General features: G+C 48.4%; 1 pseudogene; it reads right to left on the bottom strand.

Moving 5' to 3' along the window:
• Nucleotides 1-1,875: 1,875 nt before the first annotated feature.
• Nucleotides 1,876-26,172, bottom strand: LOC105704920 (ferritin light chain-like; annotated as a pseudogene).
• Between the last annotated feature and the right edge of the window lie 222 nt (nt 26,173-26,394).

The following is a 26,394-nucleotide window of genomic DNA, read 5'->3' as shown; positions in this document are numbered from 1 at the left end:
CCTGGTGACCCTATTCAACATAGTAGCCAGTCACTGGCACTTGTAGCTGAAAAGGATCATTAGAGCTAACTGGTCTGAGCAGAGTGCGGTCTGTACAGCCTGCCGGACACTGTTCTTAAGCACGCCGGCCTCTAAGCTCTTTTCCTCAGTGCAGTGGTCTCTGCTCCACCTGTACTGCTTCACCCACACCACACGGCTGGGCTCAGGATGCCCAGTGGGTGCTGGATGTGTTCTCATCCAACTAATGCTGTTCTCATTGTAGCATTTTTCCAAGGGCAACATCACTTGCCATTATGGACAGAAGCACTACGTATCCTTAGAACAGGCTCTGTGTCCCCACACTGGGAAAGGTGCATGACCTTGGGTAAGACTATTCCAGTGGGCCAAGGACATTCTTGGAAGAGGTTTCACCAGTGAATCATTAGCAGTTCATACTCTAGCAGCTCATGGAATGGTGGCCTAGGTCCTGATGGGAAATTCTGAAAGGTATCCACAGGTTCTCTACACGTTGTAAAGTCTTAGATGTGGAGCCCACACTGCCGCCATAATCAAGGCTGCGGCAGGTCTTACCACCGTTCTGTGAAGCTGCCTGCTGCTAGATGTGGCATGTGGTGAGCAGGAACTCCACAGCCGTGGCCCATTGCCTAACATCTTTTATCATGAAAACATGTCCCATGGCCAAATAATTAGTATGTAAGACATCATTGCAATGGAATAAGCATATGTAAATCTATAAGTAGTGGTGCTGGCAGAAGTGCTATGGGCGGGATAAGCAAACCCACGAATATGTTTGTGTTAATCCACCTTCATTCCCCACCACCATTTGCCTCCTGCATTGACCAAATAGGTGAGGTAATAGTGGTGTTATGGAAATCACTAGCCCTGCATCTTTCAAATCTTTATGGAACTAATTTCTGCAATGTCCTCGGGCACAGAATTGTTTTAGGTTATTATCTTGGTTGTAGGTGGCCCTTTCAAGGACTCTAACTGGTCACTCCCACCATGACAGACCACATTCCTTGGATAAGGACAGCAAGGCTGGCAAAATAGCCACACGGTGTGCCTGGAATCCCACCTGACCCACTGTGAGGTGGACTCTGGCCAAGACCTATCTACCCAGGACCCTCCTTAAGCCTCTTTCCAATTGACCATAGAGATTCTGGGGATTAGGCTCAGATAAGTACCAGTATCTACAAATGTGGCTTCCAGCAAACTGAGCACATACTGAGATTACAGAACCCCATTCCTGGCCCTCTCTGTTGCTAAGTGTCTATCAGGCAAGATCCTCCCTAAGCCTGCTTATTCATCTGTAAGTTGGAGCCAAAAATGTTCTTTGGATTGTGTGACATTTATGCTGATGTGATAAGATTACGCACATCAAATGCTTTACACATTGCCTAATGATCATAAGTGCCACTGACCTTTTCTCCTGCAAAGTGTAAAGAGGAAGAGAAATTATCTAATACTATTTAGCAGTATTTTAACAACTCATATTTTATGCACTTTTAATTTCATTTATTTCTAGAAATTTTTCTTTTAGCTGCCCATCACTGATTCTTTTTTTTTTTTAAAGTAGAGATAGAGACTCTTTTATTTCCAGATGTTTTTCTTTTCTTTTCTCTTGTTTTTTAGTAGATAGAGACTCTCTTTGTTGCCCAGGATGAAGCGCAGTGGCAATCAGAGCTTATTGAAGGCTTGCGCCTCTGGGCTCAAGTGATCTTCCTGACTCTGCTTCCCTAGTAGCTGAGCCATGCACCACCATGCCTGGCCTGCTCGCTTTTCTCTCTTTCTCTTTCTTTTTTTTTTTTCTTTGCTTTTTTCCCTCCCTCCCTCCCTCCGTCCCTCCTTCCCTCCCTTCCTTCCTTCCTTCAAAAAGCTTTATTTCCATTTGGTTCAAGGCTTGTTAGGGTAGTTAGAAAGCTGCCTAGTGCCTGGAGGGAGAGACTTAGGCAGAATCCCTGTTACTTTGCAAGGGGCCCTTCAGAAGTCGCTGGGCTCAGTAGGCTCCTAGTGGTGTTTAAGAGTGAGCCTTTTGAAGATATACTCCCCCAGCCCGTGGAGGTTGGTCAGGTGGTCACCCATATTCTTGATGTGTTTTCTCATCGTAGCTGAGAACACTTCCTCATCTAGGAAGTGACTCTCCAGGAAGTCACAAAGATGGGGGTCCGTGCAGGAATAACCCAGGGCATGAAGATCCAAAAGAGTTCAGATTTTTCTCCAGGGCCATGGCAACTTCCATGGCATCCAGGGTTTTATCCCACTCATCTTGAGCTGGCTTCTGGACGTCCTGGAGGAGAGCATGGCCACCACGCTGGTTTTGCGTCTTCAGGAGACGCTCCTAGCCCTTGCACTTCTCCTTGGCCAATTCACGGAAGAAGTGGCTCATGCCTTCCAGAGCCACATCATCACAGTTGAAATAGAAGCTCAGAGAGAGGTAGGTGTAGGAGGCCTGCAAGTGCAAATTGACCAGGTGGTTGACGGCCGCCTCATGTTGGTGGAATAATTCTGACAAATCTGGAAGCTCGTGGTTGGTTGGCAAGAAGGAGCTAACCACAAAAACGGTATTGGCAGGTTCCATAAGCAGGAGATGGCCGAGAAGATGGTCCCAGAGGTTGCAAGTGGAGAGGCAATCAGAGGGTGGTTGGAGGCTGAAAGAAAGAGTCCCCGGATATGTTCTGTCCAAACACTGTTGAAGCAAGAGACAGATCTGTGGGACTGCCAATTGCCCCTGGCTATTTCTTTAAAAATTTTTGTAGAGATGGGGTCTCTCGCTACGTTGCCTAGGCTCAAAGTTTGTCATCTTTTAAATAACAGGATTCAGAGATAGGAATTTAGGACTAAGTCAATCTTCTATGAATATTCTTACATGACAAATAGAATAAGAAGGGCCAGACTCAAATGACTTGATTCTTATTTTCAAATAACCATGCTGTAAGATTTACCTGTTGCTTCTTAACATATAATTTGTACATCTGTCTAGGATTTAACTTGGAAAATATTTTTCAAAACTTGGTGCGATTATATAAGACGTGTGCTTATGACCACAGCTGGTAGGCATGTGAGATGGTAAGGCATTTCCGCAGAGCAGAGGTTCATAAGCTTTATCATGCATCAGAGCTACCCGGAAGGCTTTTTAAAACAGATTGCTTGGCTGGGTGCAGTAGGGTACACCTCTAGTCCTAGCTACTTGGGAGGCTGAGGCAGAAGGACCTTTTGAGCCCAGGAGTTTGAGGCTGCAGGGCGCTATGATTGTGCCTGTAAATAGCCACTGCACTCCTGTCTGGGTGTCATAGCAAGACCCTGTCTCTAAAACAATAACAACAGAAACAAAAACCACACAGATTGCTGGACCCCAACCTAGAGTTTCTGATCCAGTAGTATTGGGGTGGGGCCTGAGAATTTGCATTTCTGACAAATCCCCAGATGATATTGATCTTTAGTCTCCTGGCCTATAGACCACTTAATTAAAGCCAGTAAAGCAGTCATCAACAGTCCCAGGATATAAGCTGAAGATGATGAGCAGCCTTGAGGCAGTGAGGGAGGCCTGCCCTCCAACACCAGGAAGCCAAGCGAAGGGGTGACTCACCAGGGCAGGGCAGGGCCCCTGTGTGTGAGAAACCAGAATTGAGATCCGCACCAGCTGTGTGGCCCCAGGTTTCTCAGGGTGTGGAGAGGCAGCCCAGGGGAAAGGCACTCGGGACCACGCCCCAACTCACCTACTCTGTCTTTTTTCCACTGCACATATCAACATCTAACATGTCATATATTTGATTTACCTCATTTATTCTCTGACTCCCTGCCTCCTGTTAGAATGTAAGTTCTCTAGAGCAAGGATTTTTATATGTTTTATAGAAGAACTTTGCCTGAATCATAGCAGGTGCTGAAATACTGACTGAATGCACGCCTATACATACACATATAACTGTGTGTTCATGGTATTGTTTCTAGAAGGAGCCACAAGAAAATGGTGGCAGACTGTCTCTGGGCAAGGGAAGTGGAGGAATGAGTGGGGGTGACTATAACTTTTTACTGACTCTATAGCCCTTTAAATTTTTTTCTTTCTTTTTTTTTTTGATGAAGTCTTGCTGTGTTGCCCAGGCTGGAGTGCAGTGGCATGATCTCGGCTCACTGCAACCTCCACCTCCTGGGTTCAAGCAATTCTCCTGTCTCAGCCTCCTGCGTAGCTGGGATTACAGGTATGCATCACCATGCCCGGCTAATTTTTGTAATTTTAGTAGGGATGGAGGTTTCACCATGTTGGCCAGGATGGTCTCAAACTCTTGACCTCGTGATCCACCTGCCTTGGCCTCCCAAAGTGCTGAGATTACAGGTGTGAGCCACTGCACCCTGCCGAATTGTTCCTATGTATTTTATCTAGCTAATCAAAAACAGATCTGTATTGTTGATTAGGAAATATAAGTGGGAAGAGAAATAGGTATAATAGGAAAAAAAAACATTTTCCTTCAAATCTGGTGAGATCATCGTGTAAGGCTAAGTGAGAATACCTGAAATAGGTTTGAAGAAACGTTCATCTTTGATGGTGCATTCAGCTTAGTCCCAAGCAGCCCTACCCCAGCCCCAAACTGGCCCTGGCCCTATCCCAGGACAACCCTAGGGGGCCCCAGAGTTCCCTCCCAGAAACCAGAATTTCCCAACCCTTCCTGCTGTCCACCTTACCCCATGGACACGTGTCTATGTGTCACGTAACAACAGCTAATAGTAAAGTGGGGGCAGAAACACCCCTGTGGCTGCTTCAGGAAGGAGAGAATATCTCTATGTTTAGTGAGCTCAAGGTGGAATGAGAATCCAGGTGTTCAAAGGGGAGGCAGAAGGAAATACAGAGAGAAAAGGGGGATTTGTGCTTATCTCAGCAGGAACCTGTGTTGGGGCTGAGGAACTGGAGGAGCCATGCCCTGGGGAGCCCAGAGGAAGACTCTCAGGCTGGAGCACCAGCTTGGAATTGCGAGAGCCAGGCAGAACCCCGAGTAGACACTGGAGGTTAGTGCCTGTTAGGGGAAGTTGAGGAAGAAAAACAATAAAGTTGCCCTCCCAAACAAGATGGGAGCAGGTAACCACTGGCCTAGTTATTTATTCAATATATATTTATTGAGCACATCGTTGTGCCAGGTCCTATGTCAGAAAAGAGATCCGGGGGCTGGGCATGGTGGTTCATGCCTATGATCCCAGCACTTTGGGAGGCTGATGCAGGCAGATTACCTGAGGTCAGGAGTTCAAGACCAGCCTGGCCAGCATGGTAAAACCCCGTCTCTACTAGAAATACAAAAATTAGCTGGGCATGGTGGCTGGTGCGTATAGTCCCAGCTACCAGGGAGGCTGAGGCAGGAGAATCACTTGAACCCAGGAGGAAGAGGTTGCAGTGAGCTGAGATCACACCACTGCACTCCAGCCTGGGCAACAGAGTGAGATTCTGTCTCAAAAAAAAGAGAAAGCGATTTTGATTAAACACACTTACATGACCTGAGACTACCTTCCTAGAGACTGAGCCTTCTTTAGAAGGTGGCAGGGACGCAGCAGCCCACACCCAAGCTGTTTCCACCTCTCGGATGTGGAGAATCTGAGAGAGGGCATTGCCTCCTTCCCTGAGGGATTTTCTGTGGTCTCAGACCCCACAGCAGCTTCTGTGCTCGCCCAGCAGGGGGCAGGCTAAACTCGGGCACCATCTTGCCAGCACCTGCTTAGGAAATGGGACAGATGGGTACCTAGCCCCCTCACTGCCCACTGCAGGGTGGGCATGGTGCTGACTTACTGGCGGCGGCAGCACCAGAGAAACAGGATGCACCAGGAGGCTGTAAAAAATGCTGTTTTGAGTTCTTCCTAAGCCGTGTCGATGCTGCCTGGCAGATGTTCGGCCCTGTACACTGCCACACTCACCCTCTGTAGCATCCAGAGACTAAGGATCATCTCCTTCACATCCTGGTGAAGCCTGCTCACCCTGCTTCTACTCACTGTTTCTCCGAGGCATAGAATCCTGGACCCCAGAGCTGGAAGGGACTAGGTTGCTGCTAGCGCAGGAGTTACCATTTCAAATAACTTCAAAGGGCAGGCGGGGAGCCTGAATTTGTGAAGCTGACTTAGGGTAAGACGGCAGGAAATGGTAGTGGCTATGCCGAACTGGAGGAAAGAGCCTCATGCCAAGGCACCTAAATTCAATTGTTGTTCTAACTGTAAGTGAAAATGCAGCCATAGGCTGAGTTGGGACATGAGTTGGCTGCCAGTTTCCTTCCCGTCCAGTCCACTCCTTCACCTTTGGAAAAACTAAGGTCCAGAGAGGGCCCGAGATAGGGCCTGATTCCCTTCCCACCAGAATCCAGTTATTTAGTACTGTTTGTTCCTTGAGGGCACAGGGCAAGTACTAAGCAGAAACAGTTTGGGTGGCATGGACATCTAGATCTGCCTCTCCCACAGCTGCTCATCAGACTTGGATTGCTTCATTTCCTTCCTTGGCCACAGATCTCCTGTTTGGAGAAAGCAGCCTCCTCCAGAATACAGGGCACTCCTTTTCCTCAGAGTGAGTCACAGCCTCCTAGCAGACTTGTGGACAGCTTGACTCCAAGACAGAATTCTCCCCTCCCACTGCTTTTTCCAATGAATACCTCCAGCGGTGGAGCTCCACCGCCTTGGGCCACCGCCCTAGGGCTGCAAACTTTAATTTACTCAGGTTTTTCCCTGCTTAAAATGAGGCCCTACAGAGAAACAACCAGGGGTCTTTTGGCTTTGGTTCTTCAGCTCTCATTAAAAACAAAAAACAAACAAACAAACAAAAAACCACAGTAGAAGCATAAAATGCTGTTTTCTCATAAGGTGTGAAGGTCACAGGAGTGTGGCCGGTACTTGTCATGACTCTGCAAGTACCAAGAGTGATTTTTCTGAAATCCAGTCTTGTACCTGCATTGTCTCCATCTCCAGGAGAATCAGCAGGCCATGCTGAGCTTGGTGGAGATGCTTCATTAGGGCAGGAAACCTGAACCTCAGTCTCCTGGGTAGCAGGAACTGGGTTGTGGCCCCATTACCAATCATAGAGACACCTTTGGGACCTCGGGTTAAGTATTTATGATACAGCTAGTCACGTGAAGAAAGAAGGGAGGATTAGGACACACCTAAGGCCATTGTCACAGAGCTCCTGCCCACCAAGCACCTCCTAACCTCTCAACCAGCGTGTGCAAAAGATGGCCAGAGTCCTGTAAAACTGGTCTCAAAGGACATTGTCTGGAGTATACCTTTGAGAGGAAGAAATAGAACATTTACCTATTTGTTCAAGGAAAAAGAAGCAAAAGAAAAAAACAGAGATGAATAAGATTAGCTACCTGCAGGGCATGGGAGGAACATGATGGAAATGAAGGGAATGAAGGGGGAATGAGACATCTATGAATATCTCTTTTTGTTCATTTTATTTTATTTTTAGGAGAGATGGGCATTCCTTATGTTGCTCAGCTGGTCTTGAACTCCTGGGCTCAAGCTATTCTTCTGCCTCTGCTTTCCAAAATGCTGGGATTACAGGTGTGAGCTACCAAACCTGACCCTCTTTTTGTTCTGACCTGACTTTTAAAATCATTTTACTATTTCACATCTCAAAAATCAATACAAATAAAACTCACAAGGACAGGGAAAACCCTAAAGTTGAATATAAACAGAAACAAGCAAATAAAAAATACCCTTTGACTTCTATCTTATCTCTTCATAGTAAAAATAATTAATCCCAGTAACATGCTAAACATGTTTCTAGTTTCATTTAACCCTTGCAACATCCCTAAATTGTAGATAGAATGACTAGTCTAGTTTTACAAAAGGGGAGTTGCCTTTTAGGAAGGAGGCAAAGGAAGCTCCCAAGCTCCCAGGGACTTGAACTCAGGTTTTGTACCAGATTTATATTAGATCTCAATTCTGAAATCCTATTACATCCTCAGCTCTGAGCCGGGCACAGAAGGATGAGTTAGTGTCTCTGAGTTCCAAGAATTTGCAACACTTAACATCTCAGTGACAAACATTTAACATCCTGAGGTTATACATAAGGGAATGAACGATTCCTTTATCATTCATAAAGATCTAAAGACCAAAAATATTTTAGGAATTCTGGGCACTCTGTTTGGGCTGCTTTCCTGGAGGATATGGGATTTCAGGTAGGTGTAGAAAAGGAGCCAGAGAATTCCAGACAGCAGAAGACACTTGGAGAAAGGGTTAAAAGGGGCATGGTGTGTAAGAGCAAAGGAGACCAGCTTCTGCACAGGAATGAACAACACAGAAGGACTCCCATCACACTGTGGGATAACTCTTCATATAAGAGTTCCAGCCAGGCACAGTGGCTCACGACTGTAATCCCAGCACTTTGGGAGGCCAAGGCGGGCAGATCAGGAGGTCAGGAGTTCAAGACCAGACTGGCCAACATGGTGAAACCCCATCTCTACTAAAAAATACAAAAATTAGCTGGGCATGGTGGCTCGTGCCTGTAATCCCAGCTACTTGGGAGGCTAAGGTAGGAGACTTGCTTGAACCAGGACCAGGGAGGCAGGGGTTGCAGTGAGCCGAGGTGACATCATTGTACTCCAGCCTGGCTACAGAGCGAGACTCTATCTCAAAAAAAAAAAAAAAAAAAGAGTTCCAAGTCAAGGCAAACATCATGGAAGGAAGAAGTCCACAATAAGGCTGGGGTGAGGTTGGTAAATTCCAGTCCCTAACTTTAGCCCTTAGACAGCTACATTTAAATATTGGATATTTGCCACCCCTTTCCAATTTACTGGGCTCCAAGGGATTACCTAGGAGAAGGCAGACACTATATTCTGGATCTATGACTAAGAAATGTTTTTGCATAAAATGTTTGCTCCTTTGGTTGTTTTTGCTTTTCTCTTTTATCTCTACTTTCCAAGCCACTCCCTATGTGCTGAGCTGAAAAGCAAGTTCTCAGCCCTGCTGTCTCTTTCTAAAGCCAGCTTGCCTGCAGCCCTTGGGGGGTTAAGGAGAGGTGTTAGAGAAAAACATTTCTCCCCCTCTGTGTCTCTTCTGCAGCTGGAGTTAGTGTTCAGTGGGGATAATGAGAAAAAACAGGAAAGTAAGAAGGCTTTGTGGGAAAGGCAGATGGCCACACATCAACGCTGGGACTAGCTAGCTGGAGAGCAAGGAGGAAACACTGCTTCACTGTATCCTAAGTTTTAATCAGGACGAATGATGTTCAGATAAACCAGAAAAGTCCTTGAAATCAGGACAAATGCAACATTTGGCCCTCAAGTCACTCCCATTGTCATCCCCTTTTGAAACAATAAAAAACATCCCACATTTCTGACCAGAATGGCCAACATGGTGAAACCCCGTCTCTACTAAAAATACAAAAATTAGCCAGGTGTGGTGGCAGGCGCCTGTAATCCCAGCTACTTGGGAGAGGCTGAGGCAGAAAAATTGCTTGAACACAGGAGGCGGAGGTTTCAGTGAGCCAAGATGGCGCCACTGTGTGTGTGTGTGTGTGTGTGTGTGTGTGTGTCCCACATCTCCCACAGGATAAAGTCAGTATTTGGTTCCCTTTGATCGCTTCCTCCCTGTCATCATTGCCCCTGTGTCCTTCCTGGCACCTCTGCCCAAGCCTTGTCCAGCAGCCCCTTGCCCTGGATTCCCACACCAGGCCATAGTTCTCTGTCCACGCCCCCATCCCCACCAGGAACATGTTTCCTCCTGTAGCCCACTTCAGGACCAGCCCACACACCACTTCCTCCAGGAGCACTGGGGTCCCCGGAAGGTGGTGGCTCCTCCTCCCGACTCCAGGCACTCTGACACCACTGTTAGTGTGGTTTTCACATCCTGTCCTACTGGTATGTTTGTCTTTTCGCCCTCAGATTCACAGCTTCTTAAGTGAAGGAGCCAAATTGCTCCTCTTTACCCTAGAACAAGATCTAGTTTCTGATCCATACTTAATATTTGATAACAGATGTCTTCCTTTAAACAATGTTTCTCTTAAACTTTTAAAACCTCAACTCATGGGAGAGGAGGGACGGCAAAAAAAAACCAAACCCTCAAATCACAGTAAGAAATGCATCTTATAGTGCCGGGCGCGGTGGCTCAAGCCTGTAATCCCAGCACTTTGGGAGGCCGAGGCGGGTGGATCACGAGGTCAAGAGATCGAGACCATCCTGGTCAACACGGTGAAACCCCGTCTCTACTAATACAAAAAAAAAAATTAGCTGGGCATGGTGGCGCGTGCCTGTAATCCCAGCTACTCAGGAGGCTGAGGCAGGAGAATTGCCTGAACCCAGGAGGCGGAGGTTGCGGTGAGCCGAGATCGCGCCATTGCACTCCAGCCTGGGTAACAAGAGCGAAACTGCGTCTCAAAAAAAAAAAAAAAAAAAGAAATGCATCTTATATTACCACCCAGACGAATACACAAACACACATCACTGAATCAAAAGTTTATGAAATAATACTTACTCTGTTGGATGCACTCTGCTATTTTCTTTAATTTCATTTGTTTAGAAAGTGCTTGTTGGGACTTGTAGGTGGAAAGCCACGATCCTAAAGTGTACAGAGAAGCTTCATTGCCAAAGTGAGAGAAGCTTTGCCTCCAAACTAGGATCAGGTTAGGATTAAACTATAAACAAATGAGGGCTTCCTCTTGCTCTGATTTCCAGACTGAGCGAGTCTGCCCTCATTAAGAAGTAGAAGCTGGGCTGGGCATGGTGGCTCAGGCCTGTAATCCCAGCACTTTGGGAGGCCAAGGTGGGTTAATTACCTGAGGTCAGGAGTTCAAGATCAGCCTGGCCAACAGGATAAAACCCCATCTCTACTAAAAATACAAAAATTAGCCAGGCGCAGTGGCAGGTGCCTGTAATCCCAGCTACTTGGGAGGCTGAGGCAGGAGAATAGCTTAAACCCAGGAGGTGGAGGTTGCAGTGAGCCAAGATTGCGCCACTGCAGTCCAGCCTGGGTGACAGAGTAAGACCCTGCCTTAAAAAAAAAAAAAAAGAAGAAGTGGAAGTCTGGGTGGGGCTTTCAGAAAATGGTGATAGACTTCACACTCCTTGGGCCTGCTCTTTGCAGCCTTCCTGTTCAGTGCCTTATCTTTCCTTCACTGCTTTAACACACCCGTCCCCACACCACGAAGATTCCCAAACTCCACCTGGTGCCCCAGCGATATTTTGTGCACAGCTCTAAGATGGCTCTTGTTACATTGTACTGTAATGCAAATCTGTTTTAGGTGGCTAGCTCTTCTACTGAGCTGCTGGAGGGGCCTCGGCCAGGGAAATTCCTCTCCTCCCATTCCAAAAAGAGTGTGTGATTGGGAGAGAGGAATTGTTGCATCTTGGGGTCTAGAGGTGCCCATCTCTTCTCTGTTGTTGCCTGGGCAGGGGTCACCACCAGTTCTGAAGCCACAGCTGGGAGAGGCAGGCCAGGGCATACCTCGGTGGAACAGGAGGGCAGGGAGCAGTGATGGAATTCAATCACAAAGCTCTGTTATCCATTCACCTTGTATAGAAACTTCACCACTTAAGAAATTAAGAAAATAGGCCGGGTGCAGTGGCTTACTCCTGTAATCCTTGTACTTTGGGAGGCCAAGGCAGGCAGATCACTTGAAGTCAGGAGTTCGAGACCAGCCTGGCCAACATGGTGAAGCCCCATGTCTACTAAAAATACAAACAATTAGCTGGATGTGGTGGCAAGCGCCTGTATTTCCAGCTACTCAGGAGGCTGAGGCAGGAGAATCGCTTGAACCCAAGAGGCGGAGGTTGCAGTGAGCCAAGATCGTGCTACTGCACTCCAGCCTGGGCAACAGAATGAAACTCCATCTCAAAAAAAATAAAAAAATAAAAAAATAAACCTGGGCTTTGCAGGAGATCTTTGGCTCTCAAAAGCAAGTTCTTAGAGCTGGGGTTGAAGGAGAACTAATGATCCATTCAGAGGGAATAAGGGCAGCTGGTAACGGATTCAAGTGTGACCCAAATGCTCATCTGTCAGTTTAAGCCAACCTCGCACCCTTTGGGGGATCCCTTTCTCCGGCTGTACCTCACCTGCACACAGGGGAGTGGCATCCAGGGGTAGGGGAGGGTAGGCAAGCCTGTGCCTCCATCTTCCATCCCAACATAGCAACATTCCGGGTCTAAGCCATTTTTGTCACTGTCAGAAATGACACAGATCATGAAACATAAACAGTACGTACATCATGACATTATATGGATCCGGTTTGTCCTGTTTGCGGTAACCGCACATCTTTCAGGAAGAAAGAGACCACAAACACTGTGAGCTCCATTCTGCAGAGTCTGCCACTGCAGAGAGAAACCCCTTGAGCACACGCCAGCCAGGTTCTGCCTGAGTCTGGGCCTCCCTCGTGCTTTGTTCTTTGAACCTTAGTGATTGCCTTCTAGGAGGTCAGTGCTGTGCTGTCTATTAAGGGAGGGGAAATTTAATTTTTAAAACAAATTTGAGGAACTCTGTAGACTAAAAAAACAAAATCAGGCTGGGTGCGATGGCTCACACCTGTAATCCCAGCACTTTGGGAGGCCGAGGAGGGTGGATCACTTGAGGTCAGCAGTTTAAGACCAGCCTGGCCTACATGGTGAAACCCTGTCTCTACTAAAAATACAAAAATTTGCTGAGCATGGTGGTGCACACCTGTAGTCCCAGCTACTCAGGAAGCTGAGGCAGGAGATTCGCTTCAACCCAGGAGGCGGAAGCTGCAGTGAGCCAAGATCCACCACTGCACTCCAGCCGGGCGACAGAGCCAGACTCCATCTCAACAAAACAAAACAAAAAACCCAGGCCGGGCAAGGTGGCTCACACCTGTAATCCCAACACTTTGGGAGGCTGAGGCGGGCAGATCACTTGAAGTCAGGAGTTTGAGACTAGCCTGGCCAACATGGCAAAAGCCCCTCTCTACTAAAAAGTACAAAAATAATCCGGGTGTGGTGGCATGTGCCTTAAGTCCCAGCTACTTGGGAGGCTGAGGCAGGAGAATCACTTGGACCTGGGAGGAGGAGGTTGAAGTGAGCAGAGGTAGCACCATTACACTCCAGCCTGGTGACTGAGTGAGAGTGTCTCAAAAAGAAGAAAGAAGAAAGAAGAAGAAACAAAACAAAACCAAAGAAAATGCATGACTACTCCTCTTAATTATTTACCTAGCTCTGTTTTGTTACATACTGTAGTTGTAACCCATGAGCAATAGACAGAATGTCACTAGATAGAAGGTTTGTGGCCGGGCACGGTGGCTCATGCCTATATTCCCAGCACTTTGGGAGGCTAAGGCTGGTGGATCACTTGAGCCCAGGAGCTCAAGACCAGCCTGGGCAATATGGCAAAATCCCATCTCTACAAAAAATACAAAAATTGCCGGGCGCGGTGGCTCACGCCTGTAATCCCAGCACTTTGGGAGGCCGAGGCGGGTGGATCACGAGGTCAAGAGATCAAAATCATCCTGGTCAACATGGTGAAACCCCGTCTCTACTAAAAATACAAAAAATTAGCTGGGCATGGTGGCGTGTGCCTGTAATCCCAGCTACTCAGGAGGCTGAGGCAGGAGAATTTCCTGAACCCAGGGGACGGAGGTTGCAGTGAGCCGAGATTGCGCCATTGCACTCCAGCCTGGGTAACAAGAGCGAAACTCCGTCTCAAAAAAAAAAAAAAAAAAAAAATACAAAAATTAGCCAGGCATGGTGGCATGTGCTTTTGGTCCCAGCTACTTGGGAGGCAGAGGTGGAAGGACTGCTTGAAGCCTAGAGGAGAAGGTTGCAGTGAGCAGTGATCATGCCACTGCACTCCAGCCTAGGTGACAGAGTGAGACACTATCTCAACAGCAACAAAAAATTTCTTTTTTAATTTTAATTTTTATTTTTTAAGAGACAGGGTCTTGCTATGGAGTTGCCCAGGCTGGAGTGCAGTGGCTATTTACAGGTGCAATCCCACTACTGATCAGCACGGAAGTTTTGACCTGCTCTGTTTCCGACCTGGGCCGGTTCACCCCTCCTTAGGCAACCTGGTGGTCCCCCGCTCCCCGGAGTTCACCATACTGATGCCGAACTTAGTGCGGACACCCGATCGGCATAGCTCACTACGGCCCAGAACTCCTGGACTCGAGATCCTCCAGCCTCAGCCTCCTGAGTAGCTGGGACTACAGGCACGCGCCACCTCACCCGGCCAAAAATTTTAAATTTAAAAAAAGATTAAAAAAAAAAAAGGTCAGGTGTGGTGGCTCATGTCTGCAATCCCAGCACTTTGGGAGGCTGAGGTGGGCAGATCACCTGAGGTTAGGAGTTCGAGACCACCCTGGCTAACATGGTGAAACCCTGTTTCTACTAAAAATACAAAAATTAGTTAGGCGTGGTGGCATGCACCTGTCATCCAAGCTACTCAGGAGGCTGAGGCAGGAGAATCACTTGAACCCAGGAGGCAGAGGTTGCAGTGAGCCGAGGTTGTGCTACTGCACTTCAGCCTGGTGCCTGGTGACAGAGTGAGACTCTGTCTCCAAAAAAAAAAAAAGGGGGGGGGAAAATGTCTCCCTCAAATTCATGTTGATAACTAATTTCCAATGTGATAACATTTGGAGGTGGGGCCTTCGGGAAGTGATGCAGTCATGAGGATGGAGGCCTCATGAATGGGATTAGTACCCTTATAAAAGAGACCACCAGAGAGCTTCCTCTCCGCTTCCTCCATGTGAGGACACAGTGAGAAGCCAGCTGTCTATGAACCAGAAAGCAGGCCCTCACCACACATTGACTCTGCTGCCGCTTTGATCTTGGACTTCCCAGCCTCCCTGTGAGAAACGAATTTCTGTTGCATACAGGTCACCTGGTCTATAGTCCTCTGTTACAGCAGCAGCCCGAATGAATCAAGACACCCATGCACACATTGCCAAGCAAAAAAAGTACAGCCTTGCCCAGGTTCCCGGGAGCTTACAGTTTTCTTTTAACTAAGGAAATATGGGAAGACCCTGAACTGTGGAGCAAAAAGGGCCTGAGTTGAGACTAGCTCTCCTGCTTGTCTTGCTGTGGTCTTGAGAAATACTTGATTTCTTCTGAGCCCCTTTCTCGTCAGCTGTGGAATTAGGGTAACTGTGCTGCCCCTGGCTTGCTGCCAGGAGGAGAATGAGGGGACAGACCTGGGAGCAGCTCACATTCCCGAGGAAGCTAACTTTCGAAGGTATCCACGAGGCCACTTGCTTCAGTGCACGGGAGGTGGTGGTGACAAGCTGGGCAGAGTCCATTTTTTCCCCTGGTGAAAGAGTGGAAAATAAAGCTAGACAGACAGTGGAGGGCCCTGTCATGGAAAGCTCCAGCCAGACAGAATGGTCTGGAGTTAGTCTTGCAGGCAGTGGGAGTGGGGAAGTGATGGTTCAGCAGCTGAGTCTCGCCGCCTGTGTAGGCTGGGTGCGGTGGGTGAGACTGCAGCCTGGGAAGCACCTGAGAGGTGTCCAGGGCTGCGGGGTGGACTGAGCCTGGGGCAGTGGGAGGGCGGGAGTGGAAGGCAGGCCACAGGAGTGAAAATAGGGCCCTGGTTTCCAGGGGCTTCTTTCCCCCTGCATCTCGCTCTCTGCCTTTCTCCTCTTGTCCTTCTGTTTTCACCGCTATCCCCATCTCCCACATGCTTCAGAGCATAAAGGTGCTGCCCAGCCGAAACCACCCCCACAAACTCCAGATAAACTTGTTCTGGCCAGCTTTGAGTGGGTCATGAGTGGAGGAGGGGCAGGCCCACTCTTTCCTTAGTATGTGAGTGAGAAAAGCGACTGCTGATTAGACCTCACAGGAAGCCAGAGCCATGTGGCAGCACCTGACTTCAGGTGCAGCACAGCCTGCAGGGTGAGAAGAGAAGCCGACTGCTCTGGGCCTGCTGAGGCAGGCTGCTCCTTCTACACCGGGCCAAGGAAATCAGGTCAACCCCCCCATCAACAGTCTGCCAGACGCTGAGGACTGACTGCTGCCTCTGGGGCATCAACTACAAAGGATTCATGGACTCACTGACAGGGTCAGGCAGCAGGCTGAGGATCTCAAACTGGTGTGGCCCATGGGTCTAATCAATCTATAGATGGGTTTTGTGCAGCCAACACTGTCCTTCTTGTCTACCTCCTGTACATGCCTTCTGCCTTCGCTCCTGAGCTTATGAATTTACCAACCCCATCTTAGCAGGGCATGAAGAAATGTAAAGGCACTCCGGGAGCTTCTGATTTTGCTGGGAAAAGAAATATACAGGCAAAGAAGGCAGACCATGCCAGACCCAATGCATGGGGCGGGCATCTGCATTTTTGAGTTGAATTTAGAGAAGAGATCTTCTCCCATAGATGATAAAGGGGTGCATAGAGGTGAAGTGCACACTGGGCCTGGGGCAAGTCAGCCCTGGGATGAGCACGGAGAGGGAGGTTCCCCAGTGGGGACAGACACGAGGGCGTGGACTAAAAAAAATCTGCATGGCTGGGCCCCATTCTACAAACAGAGGGCCCCGAGAGGTGTCCGCATAAGGGAGTGATGATGAAGGCACATGGGGCGAGTGTACAGGACTGGGCCACCCAAGACTCAATAATCCAGAAAAGGTGAGAGTGGGGAGCTCTGATTTGGGAGAAATCTCAGAGGATGTAAAGACTGATGCTGTGTGGAAGTTGGATTCAAAGGACACCAGGCTTAAAGCTTCAGAGTATCTAAGAGAGGTGCAGCTCTGGTTACTGAAGCAGGGGAATCATGAGAGGGCGGCTGCTCAGGGTGGGAGGTGAGAAGCTGAGGCATTTTGGTTTAAATGTTATATTTAACAGAAGAGATAAGTAGCTTGCATTGAGAGCTATGGGCCAGGAGATGGAGGTCTGGTGGAAATGTGCATGGGGAGGTGGTGATTTAGGGCAGGGATGGATTAGGTGAAACCCCCCCCAAAAAATGTGGAGGGACAGGTACTGGGGATAGGGAGGAAGGAGGCTGCTGTGGAATTGGAGAGGTGGGGCATACACAGGTGTCAGGGGAGAAGACAGTCCTGAGGAAGTGCTCTATTAGCATTATCAATTGCAGAGGTTTCAGGAAGAGCACTGAGAAGAGGCCGGGGCATCTGAAGCTAAGGGGCAATAGGAGTTTTAGCAGGGGTGCGGAAGGGGGCAATATCTTTCAGGGTAAAGGAGAGCAGGCAGAGAGGAAGGAAGGTGGACTGGTAGCGACTACTATCTCAGGGAGCAGGCAGTGGAAGTGATGGGTAGGAACAAGAGGGATGGCACAGATGTTTGGAGGCAAAAGGGACGGAGACCGTGAGAAGGAAGTATCGAATTTGCTGGGACAAAGGAGACAATGAGACAGAAAAAGGCAGATTAGTTGGACGGGTAGGTAGAGATACTAATCTTAGATTTCACAACAGGCTGCATTCCCTCTCCCTCCATTGTGTACCAGGCCTGCCAGCCTGCACCTGGCCCCAGTGCCCCCCTGGCTTTGGTCTTCATTCTTGTGGTTAGGCAGTAGTGGAAGTCAGGCAGCTGGCTGGACCAGGCACTCTCTGGGAATGGCCTGGGTGTTCACAGCTCAGGGCTGGGACCCAGCGCACCAGCAATCATTCCTTTTCCCTTTTGCTACTGATTCTTCTCTTCTTCCTTCATCATAGGGCCCATCAGAGCTGGTGGCTAGAAATCATCCAGAGGGCTGTAAACATTAGTGAGGCTGGGTGGTCCCTGTTTTGGCCCAGGCATAAGCAGACAGACGGGAAGTGAAAGTGGGTAACCACTGGAAGGTGAGGGTGAGGGCTGGTTTCATCATCAGTGCCCTTAGCAGTAAGAGCTATGAGCCAGCCTTTGCTGAGACGGTGAGTAACTACAGATTAAAAATTCCTAGCAGCAAAGCTGTATGTCTTCAGGGTTTGGTTATCCACGCTGACCCCATAACAACCACCATGCCAACGGCAGGGAACATCAATAAGCAAGGAGGTGACCATGAGTATGACCTTGCCACAAAAACAACCATATACCCCACACCCCTGGGGAAGGAGGCACCCACCAGCTGGGCCTTGGGGGGCTGTTCCAGAAAGTGCAGGCTGAGGGGATTGAACAAGGAAGGAGGCCAGGATCTAAATGGAAAGGGCCAGTGAAAGGAAGAGACAGGCTTGCTCATCAATGACCACTATAGTGCTGGAAAGAGGAGAAAAAGCTGCACTGCTGAGGATCAGAGTCTAGAGGTTTCATTCTACTGAGAGTTAAAGGCCCGCCGATCACAGTGACTCACATCTGTAATCCCAGCACTTTGGGACGCTGAGGCGGGCGATTACCTGAGGTTGGGAGTTCGAGACCATCCTGACCAACATGGAGAAACCCCATCTCTACTAAAAATACAAAATTAGGCCGGGCACGGTGGCTCACGCCTGTAATCCCAGCACTTTGGAAGGCTGAGGCGGGCGGATCACAGGGCAAGAGATCGAGACCATCCTGGCCAATATAGTGAAACTCCGTCTCTACTAAAAATACAAAAATTAGCTGGGTGTGGTGGTGCGCACCTGTAGTCCCAGTTACTCGGGAGGCTGAGGCAGGAGAATTGCTTGAACCCGGGAGGCTGAGGTTGCAGTGAGCCAAGATCACGCCACTGCACTCCAGCCTGGCGCCTGGCGACAGAGCGAGACTCTGTCACAAAAAAAAAAAAAAAAAAAAAAATTAGCTGGGCATGGTGGCACATGCCTGTAATCCCAGCTACTTGGGAAGCTGAGGCAGGAGAATCGCTTGAACCTGGGAGGCAGAAGTTGTGGTGAGCCAAGATTACACCATTGCACTCTAGCCTGGGCAACAAGAACGAAATTGTCTCCAAAAAAAAAAGAGATGTCAAAGCCAAGGTTAATGTTGGCAAAGGAGATGTGGATGGGCCATGAGGCCACCAGCCATGTGTAATCAGAAGGAGATCGAAAAACATCCCCACCCTTGAAACTGGCATTTTCTCTTATGTGCTGGGTGGACATTTGGCAATAGTATATAAAATGAAAATATTTGCATAGCCCATGACCCAGCTAATCACTTGCACAAGGACATGCACACGCTTTATAATGGTCTACTCCACTGCAGATAATAAAAGAAGGCACACAGGGAGATCTCTATGCAGTGACATGCAAAGTTATCAAGACAGTTGCAAAACCCCACGGCATGGCTTCGTTTGATTAAAAAGAAAAAAGGTATATACTATATATTATAGTAGAAATACCTTATATGTGTGTGTATATCACAAGTAATGCTTAAAAGTAGGAACGTCGGGGGTTAGACTAGAAAGTTGAGATTCTAGGGAGGAGCACTTTTCACTTGATATTCTTCTCTATGGTATAGTTTTTACATGAGCGGGTCTTATTTTCATAATAATTTTTAAAAATCTTGAGCTCCTCTTGCCCTAAACTATTTTCCCTATTAGTCTGGTTGTTTCAGGGCCCATATATCGTGAAATAATCAGAATACAAGTCTGATAAATATGAATTTGAATGGGGCCAATGGAATAGGGTATTTGAAATTGAAGTCACTGCATGAAATACCCTCTCCTTTGCCCCTTTCTCTCCCTTCTCTGGCCTGAAGTCATTCCTTTAGCTTAAATGGGGAGTTCACACAGGGTGGTGAGAAAAACAGTAGACTCAGAGTCTCTCATCCAGAGCCTGCCAGGGCCGCCTGTGCAGGACTCCAGGCCCTATTCTACAACTTGCCATTTGCCTGCCTGTGGGCTCTCAGCCCCTCATTTCCCTGTGATAGGGTAAAAATACTTGCTTTGCCTGTATCACACAGATGTGAAGATAAAATGAAATAGTGCCTTTGAAGGTACCTGGAAACAGGAGAGTGAGTCCTACACATATATGTAAGGTTTTTACAAATCACCATTAACATTTGATTTTCATTAAAAAGGGAGAGGCAAGTGGGTGGAGAGGGAGGAGTTAAAAAACAAAATAAAAGGTTGGGGCAGTATCCCAGGTCACAGTTAAAAAGTTAATTCTCTGTGGGTGGTGGGTGCTGAATGGTTGAATAAGTGGACAGTCCTAAAATGGATATATTTTGGGGCAACAGTGAGTTGCCCCCAGGAAGAAAATCACTTTTGGAAAATAAAACTGGGAAGAATTTGTGCAAAATGGATGACACCAGCCACAGAAGCACTTCATCCTAAAACATGGTAAAGGTGGTATATACAAAATTAGGCCAGGTGCAGTGAGTTATGGCTGTAATCCCAGCACTTTGGGAGGCTGAAGTGGGTGGATAGCTTGAGCCCTAGAGTTCGAGACCAGCCTGGGCAACATGGTGAAACCCAGTCTACAAAAAATACAAAAATTAGCCATGCGTGGTGGCATGCAACTGTAGTCCCAGATACTGGGGAGGCCGAGGTAGGAGGATTACCTGAGCCTGGGAGGTCAAGGCTGCAGTGAGTTGAGACTGTGCCACTGTACTCCAGCCTGGGCAACAGAGTGAGGCACTGTCTCAAAAACAAAACACAACGAGCTGGGCATGGTGGCTCACGCTTGTAATCCCAACACCTTAGGAGGCCGAGGTGGGTGGATCACTTGAGGTCAGGAGTTTGAGACCAGCCTAGCCAACATGGTGACCAGGCTCTACTAAAATTACAAAAACTAGCCGGGCGTGGTGGCGGAAGCCTGTAGTCTCAACTACTCAAGAGGCTGATGTGGGAGAATTGCTTGAACCCAGGATGCGGAGGTTGCAGTGAGCCGAGATTGCGCCACTGCACTCCAGCCTGAAAGATAGAACAAGACTCCGTCTCAAAAAAATAAAACTGGGGGATACCCAAATCCAATTAATATCCAAATAAGTGCTTGCTAAATGCCAGGGACAGTGCTATGCATTTTACTTAAGTCTCCGAACAACCTTCTTGTCTCCACTTTACAGAGGAATGAGAGGCACAGAGAAGTTAAGCAATTCGCCCAACCTCATAGCACGTAAATGGTAGACAAGACTTAATTTCTAACAGTCTGGCCCCAGGGCCCATGTGCTAAACTATTCCTTACCTAGAACAGTAGGAATGCCTGCTCAGAAAAACAGGACTTAAAACAGAAAAAAAGTGGTGTTTTTTGAACATCTGATTGAGAAAGAATGTGTTAACATATTGTTTCTAAACTTACCAGGTAACAAGAGTCATTCTTCTTGTGACTGCTTCCCAAACTGTGGCCTGCTTATGAATCATATAGGGATCTTGTTAGAATGCAGATTCTCATTCAGCAGGTCTGGGGTGGAGTCAAGGCTTTAGGCAGAGAGCAAGAGGGTCCCCATCATTTGGAGATGGACTTCTCCACTGAAAATGAAGAAACTGGGCTCTGCTTAGAACCTCAGTTTCCCATGAGGCAGTTCTCAATAGCAGAAGCCTCTCTCTGAGTGCCCCAAACAACTGAATTTCTGGACCAGCAAAGCTGAGGTACAGCCCCAGGCTCTAGACCTTCCCTGAAAACTCAGCTTTTTGTGCCTAGCAAGCTCTGTGGGGGTCTTGTTGGGGAGCTTTCTCTTACTGAAGGGATCAGATGAGTGAGGGGCACTGACCTGGGAAGAGGGATGCTGGGGAGCAGGAGGCTCTGTAGTGTGGAGTGGACTATGCAGTGAGTGGCCTGGCACAGACTCCTGTGCTCAGGTCTGCAGAGAGAGCGAATGATAAATAAGGATGTACTGGAAGATGAGGTGTGCAGTTCATGTACGGAAGTGGCAGGTCTGTTGGGGGAAGGGAGAGATTGACTTTGCCTCCTTGGCTGTTGTGTTCATGGCCAGTCCTCAGTGTGAAACTCAATGCAAGGAGTTTGTGCCCCATGAAGGCATGGGCTGGTCAATCTTGTTGATCCACTAGATCCTTAGCAGGTTGTTGACTGAACAGACGAATGAATGAATGAAAGGCTACAGAAGCCATACAGAGTCCGATGCTGTTACCCTCCACCTCCTCCTGGGATGACTGTGGGGATGACTCACGTCCTGCTGCCCCCTCACTTTCTCAGCCTAAAACCACACATCCTGGACTGTGCGGGCAGCGAGCTGACCTCTTCCTTTTCTGCTACAGGATCTTCATTACACACAGTTTCTGAGTTTCCAGCAAGTTGCCTTTCTTCCCCGTTTAAGAGATGAGAAAACTGGGCCTTGGGGAAAATGAGAAGTCCCAGTTTAGGTCTCCAGAGACGTCTCCTAAAGAAGTATTCAGGATGCTGTACTGTTCGGAAGCCGGCTCCAGAGACACCTGGACCATTACAGGCTCTAAGAACTGTGCTTCCATTCCCTCCGTCTGGCTCCTATACCATATCACACCCAAATATGTGAACTCAAAGCCAAAGAGAAGATACCAGGCCATGTGCAGCCAGGTTGGAGGCGTGTAAAATCTGGAAAGGGTGGACTAACCTCTCATACTCCTGTGTTGGCAGAGAAATGGACCCACCAGTTTGCCTAGCACAACCAAAACTCAGCTCTTTCTTGCTGTGGGATGCTGGTCTGAGGCCAGTCTCAACCAGTCTCCATATCACGGCTTGGTGAAAGCACCCCTCCCCTACCCCAGATCCCAAGCATCCCTTGGACCCTACCAGGACAGAGCCACAGATGATGGGGAAAGGGGAACTGTCTGGAGACAGAGAGGCCAGCTACATCCAAAGCCGGTGGGAAAGTGGTGGTGGAGACATGTGGTCCTTGCTAGAAACATTATTTTCAAACTTATTTCTTGTAGGAATTGACTACAGGTGGGTTTTGTCTTGCAAGATAGGTTTCCTTTCTTGAGAAGTCTCAAGAGAACAGAGTTTTCAGTAACTCTAAGACATGGTTAGGTCACTGCAACAACTTTATTTCTGGAGAGAACATGTGCTTTGGCTTCCTGCCTCTTCCTATTCTGGGGAAACTGGGGCCAATCCTGAAGACTGATCTAGAAGTGTCCTTTTCTATTCCAACACGGTTTGACGCGGCTCAAAATATAGGCTGTAAAAGCAACCGAGTTAATAAAAATGAGGGGGAAAGAAGAAGGAAGTGGATGTGTTAACTTAAGTACAAATAAGAGTTGGCACCTAGGGCAATCATACTTGCCTCAGCACTTGCTGGCATCTGGGAAATGGCAGTCTTGAAATTTGTTAGGTTCTTCGCAGCTTTAACTGTTGCTTCCTTCTCTGTGCCTCCGTTTCTCTGTCTATAATGTAAGGGGAAAATACCTCATCCAAGCTTTATTGAGAGCATCACCTGAGACAATCCATGCAGAGCATCTGAAACAGTACCTGGCACACAGTAAGCATTCAACTGCATCACAGATATTATAGTCATTCATCTGGGGATGAGGAGGGCATTGGTGCGTGGAGGAGCTGGTTCTCCTTTACTGTCTCTTCTCTGGATGTTCTCGCCCCTGCTTCCATCCAAGTCCTCATAGATGGCCTCTGAAGCCACCTTTGTTCCTGGTCTGGCTCCGCAAGGTTCCCATACCCACTTGAGTTCCCCCTGCTCCAAGCAGACTATTTCCAGGATGCTTACTTCATGCACATTGAACAGTGACCTCAAATGCATTTCCTTGACTGTACCTCTCTGAACTAAAAAGTACGGAAATGGCATTGTCTCCTCCTTTTGTCTGGTCTGGGCTAGGTTGGGATGCGGGAGAGAGTAGCTTTCCTAGCTCTCAGCAGCTTAACTCCACTCAATTAGTGAGAAGACTCCAAACACACAGTGCCCGGCACGGTGTTCTACAGCATGCCACAGGTTGTTTTGTTCTGTCCTCTCTGAGGACGAGGGTAGGGAGGGACCCTCGGCTCAGAGTTAGTGACAGTGACTCACCAAAGATCCTGTGGGCACTCAGGGTCTGGGCCAGGCCAGTGAGCCCATTCACATGGCATGAGCCACAACCCTGCTCCTCTTCCTCTGGCAGCAGCCCATTTTGCATGTCCCCTCACTATGAGCCATGGGAGAAATTTGAAAGAGCTTGGATCGAAGGGCAGGGGGATTAGGGTGGTCCTGACAACTGACAAATGCTTCATTTTAAACACGGGCTATGTACAACAGGCCTTTAGCTAGTTATTGAACAAAGAGAATAAGAGCTCTTTTAGAAGGGCTTTACATATATTCATTCACTTGGTCCTCACAACAGCTCTGTGAATTAGAACTCTCAATCTCTCCCCTTTACAGATTAGGAAACTGAGGCAGAGAATTTATTTGCCTATGGTCTCAGGACTAGGGAGTAACAGAGCAGGTGGTCTGGTATTACAGTCTGTGTTTAACCACCAGAAAACCGCCTCCCTAAGATGCTAGAGGGTGTTTGTGCCACTGCCTGGATTCTAAGAGATTAGATTTTCTTTAGGATCTCTGACCTCTTTCCCCAGCATTCAGAGATAAGGCCAGAAACAACGCCATTTGTACACAAATGGATGGTCCTCCTATCTCCTATTTCTATTTACAAGGCACTGTAACTTCTTCCCAGGAGCAGAGCCCTACCTCTCCTCCCTTAGGGGAGGATGAAGGCTTCCCAACCAAGGAAGGTCCGAGTCTCCAAGGGCTATACCCTACTGATCCTGAGGCACGGCTGTGAGGGCCCACCCCAATTCCTCACCTCCCTTTTTACTCTTCAGCAGAGGCATCCTCAGTGTTGGAAAGATAAGGATTTCTTCCTAAAAAAGAAGAGTTATACAATATCAGAGCCTGAAGATAACAGGCAGTTTTCATTTGCAATGCAAGGGAATGCCTTTGAATCTCTACCTTATGATTTCCCTGCAAGCCCACCCCAGGGGCCTGGAGAGTGTTATCTCACTCAGATGAATCTCTCACAGATTGTCCAGCAAGTATTTGCCAACTTGAAGAGCTACCTCCTATCACAGCCCTACAAAAATATGCCTGTGGACAGATTGGAAAAAAAAAGACAACAACTGCACACTAGGAGAAGTTCTAGGCAATTTCCTTGCAAATAACTGCTTTGAAAATTGATATTTTAAATTGGCAGAACACTAAGGACTTTGAACAGATCATCCTTTTTACTCAATGTTTTCATAACCTTGAAGTGAAGGTGGCGGGTGCAGTACGTTTTAAGGTGCCAGGATTACACTACAGGGTCAGTGCTCCCGGATATGAACTTTCCTTTTCAGACACGACCTTGGGACCTAGAACTTTGTAAGTTACTCAAACAACTCCATCAAATGTTCTAGGTAGGTCAGAGGACACTCAGGTTGTTTAAGCCTCTATAAATGACTCAGACAGCAACAATTTACAACGTCTTTGTTTCTGCTATGCAGTGCCCTGCTGTTAGAGATAGCAAAAATGTGGGGAAGCCTTCAGAGCATGCTAAGCCTGGTATTTCTGGCTGGAATTTTTACATCTCCCTACAATCCTGACAAGAGACCACGACCTTAACCTCTCATGGCATAACTGGTTAGACTTGCTTTTAAGCCATATAATCAAACAACCCCCAAATATGCATAAAGCATCTGAATAATGTGAAAACTACACTATATACCACGCAGGGGACCAGAAATCAATCTTTACCTCAAAAGTACAAGCTTCCAGGATGCAAGAACATCCCCTTCCACCCTTTACTTCATCCTAAAACAAGCATATTCACGGTAACAGCAAAGCGGAAATCAGCTTTTCCTGAACATCTATTGAGTTCTAGTCACATTCACACACGTTAATTCATTTAATTCCAGCCACAAGGTGGGCAGCCACTGTTAACATTTTACAATTGTGAGAACGCAGTCAGATGATCTGGGACTTGCTCAAGGTGACACACTGCAGCAAGGAGTCAAAATTTGAATCCGAAGCAGTGTCCTTCCCCCCTCGCCACAGCTGCGGCGCTACAAACACAGGTCGGCCACTGGGAAATTAATGACCCACAGCCATCCTTGCAGCTCTGCGCCATAACTGGGGAGACAGGCTGGTTCCCGTGACTCTTCAGTCTTTCTGTTTTCACCCAAGTGCATGATTGCGGGAGGAAAGCGACCACGTGAGCAACCCCCCCTTCCTCCAGGCGAGGGACAGTGCCAGGCCAAGGACAAGTCACAGGTGCAACAACGTGCCAGAACTGGATCCGGAGCCCCAAGGCGCAAGCTCTCCCGCAGCGTCACCGGGCAGACGGGACGGGTGTGGCCACCAGGCGCGGCAAGTCATGCGTGCGCTGAAAGTGCGGCTTGAGGCGCGGACGGTTTTCTGGAGCCCCGAGAGAGGAGCTAGGAATGACCTTGGTCGCAGCCTCTGTAACCCCGCATGACGGCCTCCGAGGGCACGGCGAGGTCCCCTCTTGGTCTCTGGCGGTAACCAGCCGGCGGGGCCAGACAGTGCAGAGACTCCGGGATGAGGGCGCCAGGAGGGGTTGTCCCGCCCCACGTGGACCGGCTCCCTGCTGGGGGCGTGGCCACCAGCGCGGGCCGAGCCAATGAGCGCCACCGTCGGGCTCACCAGGCTGGGCACGCCGGGCCGGCGGGGCTGCGTCATGCCGGGGGTGGGGCTCCGGGGCCGGCGCGAGGCGCGGCAGGTCACGCGGGTCGCGGCGCCAGCTATAAGTAGGGGCCGGT

Source organism: Aotus nancymaae, unplaced genomic scaffold (genome assembly GCF_030222135.1).
Source record: "Aotus nancymaae isolate 86718 unplaced genomic scaffold, 86718_ANA_hifiasm-v0.15.2.pri h1tg000017l, whole genome shotgun sequence".
Lineage (NCBI taxonomy): Eukaryota > Metazoa > Chordata > Mammalia > Primates > Aotidae > Aotus > Aotus nancymaae.
Note: the sequence above shows the minus strand (reverse complement) of the source record. Positions and strands in the feature narration are given on the sequence as shown.